Source organism: Rana temporaria, chromosome 2, assembly GCF_905171775.1.
Source record: "Rana temporaria chromosome 2, aRanTem1.1, whole genome shotgun sequence".
Classification (NCBI taxonomy): domain Eukaryota; kingdom Metazoa; phylum Chordata; class Amphibia; order Anura; family Ranidae; genus Rana; species Rana temporaria.
This window is the reverse complement of record NC_053490.1, coordinates 511,465,134-511,481,074: the sequence shown is the minus strand read 5'-3', so window position 1 is coordinate 511,481,074 and position 15,941 is coordinate 511,465,134.

Below are 15,941 nucleotides of genomic sequence, written 5' to 3'. Positions count from 1 at the left end.
GCGATTTTTATTGGCACTGCGACATTATGGCGGACTAATCTGACATTTTTGGGACCATTCACATTTATACAGTGGACAGTGCTATACATATGCACTGATTACTGTATAAATGTGACTGGCAGGGAAGGGGTTAACCACTAGAGGGGTTAAATGTGTACCCTGGGAGTGATTCTTACTGTGGGGGGAGGGGACTGACTGGGGGAGGTGACCGATCTGTGTCCCTATGTACAAGGGACACACCATCGGTCTCCTCTTCCTGACAGGATGTGGATCTCTGTGTTTACACACACAGATCCACGGTCCTGCTCAGTTACTGGGCAATCGCGGGTGCCCGGCGGCCATCGTGGCCGCCGGGCACGTGCACTGTGTTCCCAGTAATGCGGCGGCGCACGTGCCCCCTAGTGGCTTTAAAAAAAGAGGATGTCATATGACGTCCTGTCAGAACAATGGAGCTATCGTGGACAGGAAGGGTAGTTAAGTGGTTAGATTTAGTTAAAGTCAGAGAACTAATTTTATAATTGTATTATCTAAACACTCCAATTCCTATACAACTTCACAAATCTTAAAAAAAAGGATGCCCATGTATGAACTAAGCCCAAATCTGTTAAATCTCAACCTCCAGCCAAAACATACTGGCATCGGTGTCCCTGTTGGGCAACAGAAAGTAATAAGACCAACCCAATATAGATATAGACAGCCATAAAAGCCAACAGAAGATTTCTCCCTTCCTCAGTTGCAATTTACCATCAATACCCCCATTGGAGAGATTTTCCTCATTACCTTTTCTAGGTGACCACACAGAAAATGAAGGGAAATCTCTCCAATGCCTATGGAAACAGTAATGAAAAACCTCTGCCACTCCATCTAGCACTTCAAAAAATTGCCGGGGGTTGTGCTTCAAGGATTTGAAGATGACTGTACTATTTTCAAACAGAAAAATATAAAATAAAAATTGGCAAAACGTGTACAAATGAAAAAATGAAATCATGGAGGGCTAAGCCCAACCTTTCAGAAAGGGGATATTACATCGTTAAAGTTCATTCCTAGTTTGCATTTTTTTCAGACCACTAAAGGAAAGGTTCATATAGCCTGCCCAGAATGATGTTTTTGTTCCCCAGCAAAAGGTTTAAGTCCCAAGACTGCCAATTAAACCATTCCATAAATCCTCCATTATAGGTAGTAAAACCTAAATTTAGACTTCCTGCTTCTGCAGCGTCTTGCCTGATTGCTACCAGTCGCATGGTGGCTGAACCTGTCCGGGGACAACCAGCCTGGGCTCAGGGTGAAGCTGGATTTCATGGATTGTTTCTCCTGTACGTTGTTGTTGCATTTTACGTGCTCCAATCCTCTGAGTTTGGAATGTTTGTGTGACTTTTAGTCCGTGAGTCAGACCTTTCATGCTTATTAATCAATGTTTTTTTTGTAGTGTATAGCTTTGTTTATATAAACAACATGTGGATATAATTAATCTGGCTAAACGGGCAAGTGGAGGGAATTTCAGATGGTTTTCGTAGATTACGGTCTGCGAAAGCAAAAAAAACATTTCAGTACTAAAAGTACTCTGCTTTAGCTGAAAAAATTGAATATTGTTTTAAAATACACAGTTTCTAAAACCACATACTGAGCTGTGTCCAACATCTGATGCTCTGAAATAATGTTCCATTCACACCTCTGCAATTTGGTGTGTTAAAGTAGATTTAATCTTTAAAGCAGACCTTGCACCTCAGTGACAAGGTCCGCTTATTCAAGGTGTCCACCTTCCTACTGCTAAAATGCTGGAAGAAAGCCCAAGAAAAAAACCTGTGGGGGTGGCAAAAGTTGGATAATATACCTTTTTCTCCCCTGGCTTCCTCCGCAGAGCCTAGGCAAGGATGAAGTCATCCTCCTTCTTACTTGGTTTCTGGGTAGCCCAAATCTCATAGAAGATGATCCTGTACTGTGCTGCTTCTCTCAATATTTACCCTACTCAGAATTCCCAGGGATCTTGTTGGCAGGAAAATTACGTCACGCCCTGCACAAGGAAGTCGGGATAAAGCTGGCCATACGATAGTAGAATTTTGTTTGAAAATTTTCATTGGTTAGTGGGTTTCTTTTCTATTCGTTAGTGGGGTCAAACCAATGTTCATGTTTGACCCACAGTGACGAGAAGATTCGAGCAGGATGAAACATTTTTCTTAGGCCTCGTACACACGATTGAGGAACTCGTCGGAAAAGACACATCGTTTTCCTCGACGAGTTCCTTGTCAGGCTTGTGGAGAAACTCGACAAGCTTGCTTTGCGTACACACTGTCAAGACCAAATCTCGTCGTTCTCAAACGCGGTGACGTTCAACACATACAACGGCAGGGGAAGTTCGATTCCACTGGCACAACCCTTGGGGCTGCTTTTGCTAATCTCATGTTACTGCATGTTAAGTAAAAGTTTGGTAAGAGACGATTTGCACTTTTCAGTCTGTTACAGCGTGACGAATGTGCTATCTCCATTACAAACGCTATTTTTACCGAAGGTGCGCTCCCGTCTCATACTTTATTCTGAGCATGCGCGGGTTTCTAAGCATACACACGAACGTGTTTCTCGTCGAAAACCAGCCCGACGAGGAACACGATGAGGAAATTGAGACTCCCGTCGAGGGAAAAAGAGAACTTGTTCTCTTTTTTTCTCGTCGAGTTCCTCGACAGTTTTCTCGATGAAAAACATACACATGGCAAAAAAGCTCTGCCACCAAGTTTCTTGATGGATTCTGTCGTGGAAAACGGTCCTGTGTACGAGGCCTAAAATAAACAAATTTCTAATTCCAATTCCAAGTCCATTCATTCCAAAATCTCGAATGTTAAATGGAAACTTTTTTTAGAGTACTTTCGAATGACACTTGTCAAGTCATTGGATGCACAAAGGAGAATTCTCAAACTACAGGCGGTCCCCTACTTACAAACATCCGACTTACAAACGATTCATACTTACAAACGGAGGGAGACAACAGGAAGTGAGAGGAAATCTGCCCCAAGGAAGGGAAATTCTCTCCTGTAAAGCCTCGTACACACGCTCGATTTACTCGGCAAGAACCAGCAAGAAAACTGCTGGCAGAGCTTTCTTGCCGAGTATACCGAGCGTGTGTATGAGGCTTTCAGGTTTCTAGTCAAGGAAACTGCCTAAAATATCGACGAGAAAAATAGAGAACCTGCTTTCTATTTTCTCGTTGTGATTCTCGGCAGTGTTTTCCTGCAGTGAAAATCTGAGAGTGTGTATACTTGCCTGTCGCCGTGGAAACCTGCGCATGCTTGAAATGACTTTGATGCATGCGCGGTAGCTTCCTAGGCATAGGTAGGGTGCAGCAAGATGGAGGCGACGGCATCGAATGTGACGAGCGCATGCTCGTTGTACGTGACGACGTCACCGCGTTTTGCCTTCCAAAAAAAATGCGGTTCTTTTGACAGGAGCGTCTGTACACTCGGGCGGCACGAGATTCTTGCCAAGAATCTCGTCAAGAAAAACAACGTTTTTTTCCTGACGAGATTCTGGCCCGTGTGTACGAGGCGTTAGAGTCAATATAGGAAAAAGGTGTCTCCACTGATGCTTTATCACCAATCCTTGTTTCCCTAATAACCCAAAATGTTCTAAATCCAATTGTCATTGGGACAGAAAGTAAGGGGAAATCTTCTGAACAGGGACACAGACAGCAAAACAAATGTTACAGGGGTGATGATAACCCTTCCCTATGTTATCCAAAAAGCTTAAAAATGAAGAACAAACCTACAATCCCTATGTTGTTTGTAACCCGGGGACCGCCTGTAACGTATTACTGTATTTGAAGCTTAGCCACCCTGGCGGTATGATCAGGTCAGATTTTTGCGTCTCTAAGCGGCACATTGTTTTGCATAGAAATTTGGCGTTTTATATTGTAGGCCTGTAATTCTTAGTAATAACTTGCTTAAATCTGTCCAAACAAGAGTCTAGTAGACATCCCGGGTATGATAAAGTTTGAAACACAAAATCATATTGTGGACAGTCTTGAGGTACCTCATTCTAAAATACTATTCTAATAGCTTTACATAATGCAGCGACATTGTGGGGTAGGGTAGGACACCCAACGTTAGAGGTGATTTATTCTTCCAAAGTAAATACATGTTTGCAAGCTGGTATTGCCTAGTATGCCTATGTTTCTTTTCTCCCTCAGTTTTTCTCACTTTCTCAGCTTATGACACACCAAAGCTGTTGCAGAGAGGAAAGGGAAGGTCAAACAAGGATGATATGCAGGCAATTGACATCCTCCATATCAACTGATGATGTCGTTGGTTATTAGGAGGTTTGGCAGCTAGAAGGTTGTAATGTGTACAATTAAAACTTGTGGCTTTGTGTAACTAAAGGCAGGTTTCTTCCACCCACCAGCTTGTATATCAATTTGGGGCAATTTTTATGCATTTTGCCAAGGCACTCTTGAAGAAACCTCAAGTCACCCCAGGCTGCCTGGGCATGCTGGTTAAAAAAAGCTGCTTCAGCCACACACATTAATTCCCAGCAAACACAAATTCAGTAATTTGTGTGAAAAAAAAAAAAAAACCTAACCAGTGAAAACCAAATGTAATATCAGTGTCACATATATGAAATAAGAAAAATTATTATAAATACTACAAATTCACAGATGGCTCTAACTCTTCCCATCTTTATCCAAAACAAAATAAAAACTTTTTGCTGGAGTTGTGCTTTAAGGCTGAGCTGATATCACTTCCTGTGCCCCAACAGCAGTACACCCCACCCCCAGTACAATGGACAATTCAACATTCATAATCTTAATTTCAATACAGACTTCACCACTTATTTGTCATGAGCAATCACCAATCTAGCTGTTAAGCTGAACCCAATACACTTTTAGACAACAAATTCTCCCCTTCCGTTACAGGGACCTAGAACCATGGTTGCCACTGTAGCACCCTCTGCCATAGGTAGGTGCTAGAATAGGATTTTTATAGTTAAAACTGTCAGCGCAGGTAAAATTTAGGCAGGCTTATGCTATAGGCTAGGCCTGTTTGTTTTGATCTGGGGCTGGGAGTGGTTAGTGTAGCAGTGGGTGTGACCACCTGTGCTCTGGTTCTGAGGCGCCTCCCCTGCTTCCAGGGAGATTGTCCTGGAAGAGGGACTGGGCCTGAAGCTGGAGTGGTAGTCGGCTCATGTGAGGAGCCCTGACCAATCCCCATTCGGTATTGGCAGGGGGCAGGCCTCCCATATAAGCTGAGGTCACATGCTGAGACGTGAAGAATGGAATACTAGGCAGTTGCTGTAGGGTGTCTGGAAGGGAACTTCATCCTTACATGGTCATGGATGAAGTCCTCATCTTTACACGGTCATTGGTGAGGAGTCCTGGAACAGAAGAGAGACTGTGGGGAGTAGTGTCAGGTCGCTGTGGCCTGAGGGCGCAGGATTTGAATTTCGGACTAGCTGGGAGCAGTAGTCCACCTGTTACCACGTGCTACTAAACTACTAGGCTGCCGGAGAGAGGTACTGCAGACCTCTGGCCTAGTATCAGCACTCAAGTAACAGTATCCAAGTAACAATATAGCAGCAACTAAGTACAGCCAACAAGCTGGGGTTAATCAGAGTGATCCCCTTTTGTCATACTGAAGATGATGAAACAGGAGTATAACAGTTTACAGTAAAGGATTTGTGCAGGAGTTTGTTATTAGTAGCAATCAAGCGCTACACCACCTTGCCAGTGTTTTAGTAGCCTGGTCAGTAAAAGCGGGACTTGGTTTCCACTGCAATCAGAAGGAAAGAAACCATAAAGCAGATATTTTTTCTCAAGAAAGGTGACAACCCTACTGAGAACTCTATTAGGAAATCCAAGAATGTTGGTATCTAGAAGAAAGATCTAAGAATAATTTTTGTGCAAACCTGAAAGGTTCTCTTTAATGCACTGCCAACTTTTGTGTATCAGAAGGTGCGAGGATTGCTGGGAAAAAGCTCTATAAAGCCAAAAGGCCTTGTCCAAATACCACTCCATCATAGCTTCGCTAAACTGGGACAGATGTTTCCCACACGAAATTGGAAATAGAATTAAATTGTTATTTAAAAACGATATTCATAGTGATAAGTATGTATATGGTATACCCAAAAAAGGTCATGGTACGACCCTAAAATCAAAGATCGAGGAATATTCTGCGGTATATGTAAAAGTATTTTATTTAATGTAACTTTCAATCTTTTAAAATCTGCAACTTTCATTGAAATAATATCTGCAATGAAGGTTCTTGTCCAGGCACTTTCTTTTACAGGATGAACACGCTCTCTCTCCCCCAAATGCTTTCCTGTAATGTTGCCCTGTCACATGTGCTTCTGGTAATGGCTTTAATGGGCTCTGGCATTAATGCGTAGGTAAGGTCCACTATTGTCACCTTAAAGAAACCGGCCCTTTAAAATGCCATGCAGCCATTAATGAAGTGCATGCAGTCAGATTGTGGCTGAGACTTGAGACTGAGACTTGATCAAGACTTAAAAGAGAAGTATGGAAAAACTTTTATGTAGCATTGATCTGATGCTGCATCTGTCCCCCGCCACCTCTGCACTGCCCCTCCAGCTCTCACTTGAGCTTCCGTGCTGTGGAGGAGGTGGCACGGGCTCTCAGTGGATCACTGAGAGGATAAGCCGGGTGGCAGTTCAGGCTTCTGAGTAGATCCTGACCTTAAAGTGCAGAACTAAGTGTACTTAAACATGCCATAAAACTATCCCCTATTTTGTAGACGCTATAACTTTTGTGCAAACCAATCAATAAACGCTTATTGTGATTTTTTTACCAAAAATATGTAGAAGAATATGTATCGGCCTAAAATGAGGAATTTATATATATATATATATATATATATATATATATATATATATATATATGCATTCCTGTTCGTACGAATGTTATTTTCGAACGAAAATGTTCATTTTCGTACCCGCAGAATAATGTGTACATACGAAAAAATTAAAGCACCAAAATACGAAAACGACGGGATTACGAATGAGCCGCATAACGAACAACCGCAAATACGAATGAACGATCCGACGAAAATACGACAAAACGAAAACGGCAAAAGAACGAAAATGACATCTATAACAAAAGACTTGCATTCTGTATTTTGTTTGAATCCTTTTTCTGTTCGTATTTTGATTTTCAGTCGTATGTTCATATGACATCTAACAAAAGATTTTAATTCTGTATTTTGTTTGAATCCTTTTTCTGTTTGTATGTTCATATGACATCTTATAACAAAAGATTTGTATTCTGTATTCTGAATTCCTTTTTTCTGTTCGTAATTTGGTTTCAAAATACAGAATGCAAATCTTTTGTTATAAGATGTAATTTTCGTTTTTTTGAATGGACAGTGAGTTTTTATGTTTGTTGTTAAAAAAGTCTGACCAAGTGTATGAGACTTAACAATAGTTAATATGGATGAGCTGCATGTTGAAAGTGCCGTGAATCCTGCGATATATTTACGAAAGTACAAAATGACGAAAATTCACAAAAATGATTGTCTAACAAGTAACGAACATGAATTAAACAGACTAACGAACCATCCCGCATGTACGAAAATAAAACGGTAACCAAAATACGAAACGATCGGAATACGAAAAAATCGCGTCGTACGAAAAACGAACGGGAACGAACAGGAAAACGGGCGTCTTACGAAAAACGAACGGGAACGAACCTACGGAACGATACGAAACGGAACAAAAAAAAACGAAAAATGTTTCTGTGCACATGTCTAAATATATATATATATATATATATATATATATATATATATATATATATATATATATATATATTTGTGGGATATTTATTATAGCAAAAATTAAAAAATATAGTTTTTTTTTTCAAACTTGATGCTTTATTTGTATTTATAGTGCAAAAAATTAAAACCGCAGAGGTGATCAAATACCACCAAAAGAAAGCTCTATTTGTGAAAAAAAGGACGTCAATTTTGTTTGGGAGCCACGTTGCACGACTGCGCAATTGTCAGTTAAAGCGACGCAGTGCCGAATTGCAAAAAGTGGCCCGGGCATTTAGCAACAAAATGGTCTGGGGCCTAAGTGGTTAAAGGAGCAGGATCCAATTTTTTTTTAGGAGTTAACGAACGCTTTCAAATTTTATGGCAATTTTGTTAATTTATTTATACACAGCAGTTTATTCAATTTACGGTTTATATCTACTTTAATAAAAAAAATATAGTACTTTTACAAAGTACAGACAATAGTTAAACTTGATAAGTACTGTTGCACTAATGTTCATGCATTAGATGTGTGGTCTAGTGCCTAGGTACCTCTGGGTACTTATGCGGCATATAATGGAGCCTGGGTAGAAAGGGCATGGCCTATTAGTCATTAGGTGGTAATCTGGTGTAGTCAGACAGGCCAAGGTTAAAATATGGCAATCAAGGCAGTTCCAGGTTGAAACACAGGATGCTCTGTTTTAAGTGAACTAGTCAGGCTTAGAGGGTGGCAGGAGACAGACAGAAACATAGCCAAGCATCAAGCTGGGGGTCAAAACCTGGAAATCCACAACCCCTGTGTCAAAGGCAAAATATAGAGCAGGATTAGAGTTGAGGTATAATAGTAAAGGTTAGGGCAGGCAAAATTCAAGTGAGGTCTAGCAAACTAGCATAAGTGACATGGACAAACAGAACAAACACTACAGCATGCAACCGGGCTTGGTAGCCTTCTAAAGCCAGTTTACTACTCACAGCGTGGACTGAGTTGCACCAGTACATGTGCAGGCTCCTGTGGGATTGCATACATGCTACTTTATGCACTGCACATGTGAGCATATACCGTAGTTGAAAGAGGAGTATGGGTTACAAAAAACAAAAGCTATTACTCACATAAGTAAAAGCACCATTGATCCAATGCTGCATCTGTCCCCCATGGCCTTTGCACTGAGAACTGAGCAATCAGACACCGTTGATCGCTTGGTTCTCCCCTCTTGGTGAGGAGCGGTGACTGTCAGTCACCAGTTCTCTGCTCACTGGAGCACTGGGCTGTGGAGATGCTGAGCCAGCTGATGGGCATCTGGGTGCACCCTATCTGTAAAGTCGGGATCAATCCAGCGCATGGACCGGGGCTGAGTGATGTTAGCTGACAGCAGATTTTAGAATTCTGTCGGCTGAAAACTGGTCACAGGATTGCAATAGGAACTGCACTCCTGTGATCTCCATAGAAGCAGTAGGGCCAAAAAAGCTTACTTCCCCTTGTATGACCTTACCTCTTGCAAGGTAAGTTGCACTTTGCATGGATTTTTTCCCCCAAAGCATAGTGAATTTGGGGGGGGGGGGATCTGCTGATTGCCATCATCCAACAGTGCTGCGTGTTTTTTTTATTTTTATTATTTGCAAGTGATTGAATATTTTTCCGCAAAGTGAAATTTTACCACATTTGCTAAGCTCTGGGGGGAATTACTAATGAATAGTGCAACTTCTCTTGCAAAGTGAACAGTCTATTTGCCTTTAGCAGATCAACCCTCAATGCGTGCTAAGACTTAAGAGTAGCAATAGGTTGGTGAGAGAACCCGAGAATGGAAGAATATACTATGGAAGAGAAGTAAGGGAGATTCCTAACACCTTTTAATATTTTGTGAGATATGCTGACTTTTATGTAAAGCCTGTACATAAACTGAAGTTCCTTAAAGTGGTTGTTAAGCCTATGTGCCCCTCTGTCTGTTTTGTATAACCATAAAGCATTCTTTACCAGTTTTCAGAGCACCAATTGCCGCTCACGTGACCGGCCGGCTCTCTCCTTTCACCGTCTGACAGTTGCAGTGGGTGGGGCCGAGGATTCCACGATAACATCAGTTGGGAGGAGGAGAGGAGGAGTAGAGTAGAGTAGAGTAGTAGAGAGTCACGTGAGCACTCTAAAACCTAGTAAATAATGGCTTATGGTTATAAAACACAGACACAGGGGCACATAGGATTATTAAACAGACAGGATGGTATAAAGTACATTAAACATTTTTTTTTAAGTACAGAAATAAAGTTTTAATGACACTTCAAAAGAAAGAGGGGAGGGGGCGGGCACTGACACAGGAGCAGACAGGCAGGGAGGGAGGGGGGAAAGAGGACAGAGGAGGACACAGGAGAGCTGCCGATGATGGAGGCACAGAAACTGACCACGGTGTCAGAGCTCAGTTTGATATACTGTGGTCAGTTTACAGAGGGGAGTGTATAGCCAGGCAGGATCAGCCAGGTTTTTTAGGTGGTATGGGGCTCCAAATTACACAGCACAAGCACTGTTCTGTATAACATGCTTTAAGGAATCAGGATCAATTTTTTTTTTTTTTAGGCTAACAAACGCTTAAGCTGCTAGCAGGACAGAAAAGCAGGCATCCAGAGGTGGCTACAAGTATTTTGTATTACGTCCTAGGTGCTCTGGAAGTCTCAACTTCAATGTCTGGCCTCCCTGTTGGCCTTGTATATTAACTATATAACAGCATTCAATTATTTTTTGTTCTTTTGAAGGATGGTCAAGACACTTCAACATTCATTTAAACTTGGCCAAGTGCATTTTGTCCCACAATTGTGCAGAAAAATGTTTTAAATGAATTTTGATAATCCATTACCAACACAACTTCAGATCTACAAGAGTCAGTTGTGGACAAGGCATAAGCCTCGTACACCGACCAAGTTTCTCGGCAAAAACCAGCAAGAAACTTGCTGGGATTTTTTTTTTGCCGAGGAAACCGGTCGTGTGTACTTTTTTCGACGAGGAAACTGTTAAGGATCCCGTAGAGCCAAAAAGAAAGCATGTCTTCTTTTTCCTCGACGGGAATGGAGAAACTTGCCTTGTCGAGTTCCTCGACAGCCTAACAAGGAACTCGACGAGGAAAACGATGTGTTTCGCCCGTCGAGTTCCTCGGTCGTGTGTACGAGGCTATAGACTAGGTTGGTTGGTGGGCTGAACTAACCACTCATTTCTTTTATCTCTTGGGTACTTCATTATTGGGATCACCTAGTGCTTGGTTCTACCCTTCCTTCTCACAATGAAATCTTAAGCCTCGTGCACACGATCGGACTTCCATCGGACAAATCCATGGATTTTTGTCTGAAGGGCGTTGTCCGTGAACTTATTCTGCATAGACACGGCAGAACATTCTCACCAAACCACGTGGTTTTTCAGCTCTTTACCGCAACTATTGTTGTCTGATGATTAGCATTTGTTTTGAGCATGCGTGTTTGTACTTTGGATTTTAGACCGACTGATTTGTGTACACACGATCATATGATCCGACGTAACACATTTGTTGTCGGACAATTTGAGAGCATGCACAGCCAACATTTGTTGTCGGAAATTCCGACAACAATTGTCCGATGGAGCATAGAGACAAAACACATCAGTTGGACAACTGTTGTCGGAATATCCGATCGTGTGTACAGGCCTTTATGTTTCCTGTTGTATAATAAGTAGTAAAGGTTTAATGAAAGATAAAAAAAAGGATGGTTGAGAAGCCCTTACAATGGCCATGGAATTTGAGTGCATCCACAAGGTTAGGTGGAAAGAGCTCACTCCTGGCGTTTTCAAAATATATAAGAAGCTGGTGGGCCATGCAGTATATAAGCATCTACATATAGATGGAGACCAGTTTTGGTGAACTGACCCTTTACAGGAAACATGAAGGCTGCCATTGCCGACTTCTCATTCTGCAAATGTAAGTTGTCTGACTGTCATGCTGCCCCTCCTGTTTTAAAACTTTAAGAATAAATAAAGTGAATGCAATCTTTACCCTGACTTTCTTGATATGAATACTTGTTCCAGGTCTGTGGCTCAGAAAGTGTAGAACCCAGAAAATAAGCATAAAACTCAAGTAACCAGTATTTTCAAAAGGAGGATAGTAGTGAAAATCCAACATTTTCCTTTAGGAAAGGTTTACTTTAAATCATGATGGGTGTGTCTTCAATTCAATTTATTGATCCAGCAATATACCACCCAATCCCCAGTTACCAGAAGTGATGGTTTTAACCACTTAAGACCCGGACCTTTATGCAGGTAAAGGACCTGGCCATTTTTTGCGATTCGGCACTGCGCCGCTTTAACTGACAATTGTGCGGTCATGCGACGTGGCTCCCAAACAAAATTGGCGTCCTTTTTTTCCCACAAATAGAGCTTTCTTTTGGTGGTATTTGATCACCTCTGCGGCTTTTATTTTTTGCGCTATAAACAAAAATAGAGCGACAATTTTGAAAAAAATTCAATATTTTTTACTTTTTGCTATAATAAATATCCCCCAAAAATATATATATAAAAAATATTTTTCCTCAGTTTAGGTCGATATGTATTTTTCTACCTATGTTTGGTAAAAAAAAAATCTCAATAAGCATTTATCGATTGGTTTGTGCAAAATGTATAGCGTTTACAAAATAGGGGATAGTTTTATTGCATTTTTATAAAAAAAAAGATTTTTACTACTAATGGCGGCGATCAGCGTTTTTTTTCGTGACTGCAACATTATGGCGGACACATCGGACAATTTTGACACATTTTTGGGACCATTGTCATTTTCACAGCAAAACGTGCTATAAAAATGCACTGATTACTGTGAAAATGAAAAATGAAATTGCAGTTTGGGAGTTAACCACTAGGGTAAGGTGACCAGATTTTTAAAAAAAATTTTTTTACTAGTAATGGCGGCAATCAGCGACTCTCTCCCCGTCGCCGCCCACCTCACAGCCTGGTAAGTCCTACTACTGGGTGGAGAGTGGAGGAAGATCACTTCGCCAGAGAAAACAAGGAGATAAGCAGGCAGGCGGCTGGCCAGGGCTTGAGCCAAGGCAGAAGAACATATGAGTGGAGCTGAATGGGCACCCGAAACTGAAGAAATATTCCCTCCGCTCCGACCAGCATATTTCATATATTCATTTTTTTTTTATTCTGCCCTGACTGTCTTTGAAATTGCCCCATCTCATGTTCAAATCAAATCCGGAGACAGACTTGGTCTGGGGACAGTGTCCTCAATCCGGGGACTGTCCCCAGAAACTGGGGATGTCTGGTCACCCTACACTAGGGGGCGCTGAAGGGGTTAAGTGTGACCTCATATGTGTTTCTAACTGTAGAGGGGCGGGGCTGGACGTGTGACGTCATTGATCACCTGTCATGAATATGCATCAAGTCTGTCTGCTTACCTGATCTCCATGTCTTCATTAGAGGCTGACCCTGTTCTGGTTTCCCTTTTTATCACTTCCTCTTCCTGTATGGCTCCACCCTAGTCCATCCCAGGAAGCCTATATTAACCGTTGCTCTACAGGTCTGCAGTGCTGTTCAACAGTGTTCCAATGCTCAGTTCCTGTCTGCAGTGTATTGCTAGTTCCTGGTTGCAGAGTGCTACGATCATCTTCCGTGTACCGTTTTGGCTTGTCCCCGACTTCCCTGTCTGCCTGTGCCCCTGACTATTTGCATGTTCCACGGTTATCCTTGTCTGCCTGTTGCCCTGACCTCGGCCTGTCCATCACCACTGTTTGTTCTGCTGGCTGCTTCCCCCTTCTCCCTGCGGAGTGTGACCTGAGGAATCCCGGGAACGCGACCTGGACCCAGTTGCGGCCAAGACCATCCCTACCACCAAGGGCTCTGGTGAATACAAAACTGGGTCTTAGACTCCGCGCCCTGGGTGATCTTGGGTCACGCTTCCTCCCTGCCAGCAGTAGTCGGCTATAGGGTTCACTTCCCTGCGGTGCATCCCTGACCCCTACAGGGTGCACTTGTCACCTGGCCACAGGTGACCTGACAGTTTGAACAGCCATGAACCCGACCGACGTGCCGCTTCCTGCGGATGACCCATTACAGGGCGTTGTTCACAGACTCGAGACGCATGAAGCTAATCAGGCTCAGGTGATGCGTTTCCTTCAGGATCTGGCTTCCCGCTTTGATCAGCTTCAGACCTCGTTGGGAGCCCCGAATCTACAATCTCAAGTACAACCAGCGGCAGCGGCTGCGCCCGTCGCACCAGTCGCAGAGTCGCATTCACTGAAGTTATCACCTCCAATCCGCTTTTCTGGAGACTCCAAAGTCTGCAGGGGATTCCTTAGCCAATGCACTATTCATTTTGAGCTCCTGCCCCAGTACTTCTTGTCTGATCGGGCCAAGATAGCCTATATCATTTCTCTCCTCTCCGGGGAAGCCTTAGCCTGGGCTGCCCCTCTGTGGGAATTGAATGATCCATTGGTTTCTAGCCTGCCTGTTTTCTTGAAACTTTTTCGGAATATCTTTGAAGAACCGGCTCGTGTCTCTTCAGCAGCCAGCGCCCTTTTACGTCTCCGCCAAGAATCCCGTTCAGTGGGACAATATTCTCTTCAGTTCCGTATCCACTCAGCTGAACTGAGCTGGAACAATGAGGCCTTAGTCGCAACCTTTTTGCATGGCCTATCTGATAGAGTGAAGGATGAACTAGCAGGAAGAACCATCCCCACTGATCTGGACGGAGTGATCTCCTTGTGTAATCAGATCGATATTCGCTTTCAGGAAAGGACCCTAGAAAAGCGACGCCAACATCCCTTGGCCCTTAGTCAGCCTGAGTTCCCCTCTCTTCGACCCGTGGAGCATCCCTTGCCAACTGAGGAACCCATGCAGCTGGGTCGGACCAGGCTATCCCCTGAGGAACGTGCCAGGCGCAGAACTCTAGGCCTGTGTCTATACTGTGGGGGCAAAAGTCATTTTCGTGACACTTGCCCTCTTCGCCCCGAGAAACGCTCGGGTTCAATACATCTGGAAGGTGGAGTATTGGATCCAGAAATATCTCCTTCACCTTCTCGTCTTTTTCTTCCTGTGTCCCTTCATTTTGGTGCTTCTTCTCTTTCAGTCTCGGCATATCTGGATTCCGGAGCCGCTGGCAATTTCATAGACTGGGAAATCGCATCGTCCATGAGACTTACCCTTTTGCCCCTCACCACACCATTGGTGGTCTCGGCGATTGATGGCACTGTTCTCCCGGGGGGTCCTATTCGCTTCCAGACAGTCCCTGTTAAGATGTCAGTAGGCACACTTCACCAGGAGTGTATATCCTTCCTTGTTCTACCTAAGACCTCAGCTCCTATCGTTTTGGGTCTTCCTTGGTTAAGACTCCATTCTCCTCACATTGACTGGACTGCCGGACAGATCCTGGCTTGGGGTCCCTCCTGTTCCACGTCTTGCCTACCCAAGGTTGCCCCAAAAGAGGAACTTCCTGTTGCCACCATTCCAGAATCTTTTGCTCGTCCTACCACATATAGTGGTGTCCGGAATGTGTCCTGCAATAGTCAGGCTGATGCACTTTCTAGCCAATGTAGCACTCTGGATGAGGAGCCTGTCTGTGAACCTGAGCTGATCATTCACTCCAGTTTACCGTTGACAGTCCCTAAAACGCACAGCCAGGCTAACTTGTCTGCGAGTTCTGCAGTCACTACGCCTTGTGATGCGATTCGGGTAATCACTACACCTGACTATGCTATTCAATCGGCCCCTGCATCAGCTATGCCAGGTCAGCCCATGCCCAGTGAGCCTCCTACCTTTTCTTGTTCAGGCCCTCCTGCAACCCGTCTAAGGGGCTCAATCCATCCTTTGGATAGATTGCCTCATTCGGCCAAATGGGGTTTTCTACCTTGTTTTCAGGGCTCTCTGCATTCTGCTGGTTTCCCTGCTATCCAGCTTGACTCCTGTGCCCTGTCACCTTCTAACCAACCTGACTTCAGGGTTCCTCTGACCTCTGCCCAGTCTGATGGTCCTGTGCTTAATCCCCAGTTCATCTTTAAGGGTCTGCTTGATCCTCTTTGGATTCCTGTTGACCCTCTCATGCCCTTACTTATTTCCAAAAGGCCTTTGGTCCTCAATAAATCCTCTCCTCCTGTCCCTACTTCGGTTCTGGTCAATGAGGATACTCAAGTTCTGGATTCTCGTCTCTGCAGAGGCATTCTTCAGTACCTTGTGCTTTGGAGAAGATTTGGTCCTGAGGA